Below are 3756 nucleotides of genomic sequence, written 5' to 3'. Positions count from 1 at the left end.
CTCCAGACCAACCAGGCCCAGCTCCTGCAGTTCCCTCATCAGAAAGCCCCTCTCACCTCCCTGAGCTGGCAGGGAAGAGTTTCCCATTAAAGATCCCAGTGCCCTCTCCCTGTGCTTGGCATCCCAACCATTCAGTTTGGAGCCAGTGCCRTGCCCAGGGTGCTCCCAGGGCATGATTTGGGAGGCCAGCTCTCAGCAGGGATGTATTTGGCAGTCCCAGGGATTGTGTGTTAACCAGCAGGACCAACAGCATCCCCTCAGGATAGAGCAGGGCTGGCTCGGTGACCTCGGCTGCATCCCACTCAAATCACACCCAAAAAGGTTCCTGAGGGAGGCTCTGGGGTTTGGCTGGGCCCTGACTCCATCCTGCTCATTTTACACCCAAAAAGATTCCTGAGGGATGCTCTGGGGTTTGTCTGGACCCTCCTGAGGCTGCTCAGGTCAGGTTTGGCTGCAGAGCTCTTCTAAAGGCAGATCCCACACCTCACCCACCCCACACATTGCTCCAAGCTCCTCCAGCCTTCTTGTTGAACAGCTCTCTTTGGGATCACAGCTGGTCCTGGAAGGGACATTTGGGATAAAACTGAGTGTGTTCACCAGTGAAATAAGTTGGTGAGGGAGCCATTGGATTATCTCTGTGCCACTCATGAAAAAGGCCCCTCAGGCTCCTCGGGCTGGATCATTTTATTTTTACTTTTTTTTCTGGTGATTTTTCCTTTTAAATAACCCAATTCCTTGCAATGCCATCCAATCACTGCTTCCTCCAGTGCAATCTTGTGGGCTCTGAGGGTCAATTCTTTCCCTATTCTTGTGTCAGCTGAGACCTGATGGATGTTAAATTCTGAAATGTTCTCCCAATGCCCTGGRCTGGTGCAGAGGATGAGGGGGGATCTGCTGTGATCCCCTCTCTGTGCAGTGAGACCCTTCCTGGACTCAGTGATCCTAAAGGTCTTTTCCAACCTCAATAATTCTGTGATTTTCCATCCATCAGCCCTGGGCTGTTTAGGGCTAAGCCCCCAGCTTTGCTCCAGTGGCCCCAAAAAGTCACTTAAATCTGTCACAACTGGGGACAGTCTGGTGGAGAGGGCTGGGACAGACATGATCCTGTCCCTCAGATTGTGGTGGCACTGAGGTCACCAGGGCTCTTTGTAGCCAAGGAGACATTTTGGGGTTAATGCAGGTGATCAGAGCTCTCCTGAGCACTGCAGGCTCTTGTTTCTCTTCTTGTCACTGAATAAAAACGCTGAATTTGGAGGTTTGGATCAATCCACGTTTTACTCTGTCTCYGATCCTAAACAGGGAAATGGACCCTGGGCTATGAGGGGTCACTGGGCATAGGACAGGAGCTGTAGGAGCATCCCAGAGGGTGCCAGAGTGGTTTTCAGGCAGCAGAAACGCTGCTGGAAGGTCTCTGCAGACCCTTGATCTCTCCCAGAGTGGGGTTGGCACCTCGGTCCCCAGCTGTGCCCCAGGATTTCAGTGGCTTCCTCAGTGAAAGTGCTGTGGGACACCAGGATTTCGAGGCAGGAATGCCAAGAGGCACAGGACAGTTTGTTTGTGCTTGGCAGAGCTGGAGAGGGAGGGCCTGGCTGGGGCTGCCCTGGGTGGCACACGGGTGACCTTGTTGATGTCAGTGTGTTTGTCCCCTGTGCCAGAGCCAGGATCCATCTCCTCCACGCCAGAAGGTTGGAAGTTTAAATCCAGGCTAAAAAAAACAAAAGAGAAGCTGCATTGTTTTCCTTGGTTTTTTTTTTCTCTGTTTGATGCCAGGCAGCTCCAGATATTTTTTTTTTTTTTTTTTTTTTTTTTTTTTTTTTTTTTTTTTTTACTGCACAAGGAAAATCACTGCTTTTCCTCCTTTTCCATCCCCCTGCCACCGAGCTCAGCAGAGCTGATGCCACAGGAACAGTCCCAACTGAGATCACCTGGCTTAATCCCTCCAAATCCCATCCCATCCCAGCTTGGAATGCCAGGAAATAGCCACACTCAGCTGCCACCCCTGTCCCTGTCCCTGTCCCTGTCCCTGTCCCTGTTCCTGTCCCTGTCCCTGTTCCCCCAGGTCCCACCACCATGGCTGTTTGCACACCTGAGCCTCCACCTGTCGATTCTGGAGATCTCCCCTCTCTCTGTCCCGCTCTCCAGTCACTGATTTGTGTGTCCAGCAGGCTCATGCTGTGCTCAGTGTCAGCTTTGGGGTGATTTCAGATCCTCACAGGCACTTCCCACCCTGATTTGTGTATGCTACGGGCTGTAAATTTAGTGCTGCCTGCAGGTTGGAGGGAAAAAAGGCTTTTTATGTCCTGCTGTTAGACGTGGTTGGGTGCAGATTGCTGCTCCAGGTGGTGGTGGAAGGGATGTGATGCCACAAGGAAGCAGAACTGGTTGATAAATGTGATTTCCAGGTAGTTTGTTGCTCTTTAAAATGGAAAAATTGTGGGTTTGTTCAATGTGGGCTCAACACAACCTCGCTGGGTGGATGGGAAGGTTCCTGTGGACTTCCCAGGAGTGAATCCTTCTGTGGGGTTTGCTGCTTTCATGGAATTTGTTACCAGAATTGATTTGGTTCAATTTGTTTGAATGTTTAGATGAGATAAAAGGCAGAAATCCTTCYCTGTCAGGGTGGGGAGGCCCTGGATCCCTGGCAGTGTCCAAGGCCAGKCTGGAYATTGGGGCTTGGAGCTGATTGGGATAGTGGAAATTGTCCCTAGTGACTGGAACAAAATGTTCTTTAMRGTCCTTTCCATCCCAAACCAWTMTGTGATTYTGCCAGATATTTCATTTTTATCTCCTTTTATCTACAGCACCGTATCAGATTTTTGGACTGTTTTYATAATAAATAAAACAAATAATGAATATTTTACACTTCCCTCAAATTTTGAGCAAAGGGCAAACAGGAGGTATATAAAGCCAGGCAAACCCAAGGAAGTTTCTCTTCCAGAGAAGCTGAACTGGTTTTTTTTTCAGCTCCAGCAGCAGGGACTGTGGTCCTGGGCTGTGGATCCCAGAGGAGCTCCAGCCCTGCTGTGGTTCAGGTGCTGCTGTTCTGCTCCCTCCCAGGGCAGAATTCCAGCAGAAAACAGCATTTCTGCAGCCAGTCAATAGCTAAATATTCATAGGCTTGGCCTTGGCCTTCTTGATGTTTATTCATTGATGAAACTCCTGACAATGAGCTCTTGGGCATGTTTTAAAACATTCAGCCTCGGAGGAAGTTGTGAGAGTGAGGGGAGGGGGTGAGCASAGGGCTGCAGAGGAGGGAGGTGAGTCAGCCCTGTTTGCTCTCAGCCTGTCCTTCCTGCCTCCTTCGTGCCATTCCCAGTGGTGCTGTGCACGAGCTGAGCTCCTGATGCTGTTCCTCTGCTGGCCCTGTTTTTTTCCCCTGTTCATTTTTCCTGCTGCTGGATTTTGTCAGGATTTTTTTTTATTTTTTGCTTCCTTAAGCCGTTTTTGTTGTCTCTCCTTGACCTTTGAATCAGAAATAGCAGATTTCAGGGAGCTGGCTTTGAGCAAACAGCTCAATATTGAGCTCCCTGAACGAGGGCTGGGGTGAAAAGGGCTGCCACGATCCATATTTATCCAGATATGAGAGGAGAGYGAGAGGGAGGCTGTAAATAGGAAGAGGTGAATGATTTTACATCAGCAGTGCCTGTCATAGAACAAAGAGTCATTTGAGCTGGAGAAAAACTCCCAGATCGTCGTGTCCAGCCGTTCCTGCAGCACTGCCAAGGTCACTGCTGACCCTGTCCCCAAGTGCCACCT

The sequence above is a fragment of the Malurus melanocephalus genome, unplaced genomic scaffold (assembly GCF_030028575.1).
Source record: "Malurus melanocephalus ecotype Western Australia unplaced genomic scaffold, MMel_1.1 scaffold_541, whole genome shotgun sequence".
Lineage (NCBI taxonomy): Eukaryota > Metazoa > Chordata > Aves > Passeriformes > Maluridae > Malurus > Malurus melanocephalus.
The sequence above is the reverse complement of the archived record's forward strand: the minus strand, read 5'-3'. Positions refer to the sequence as shown.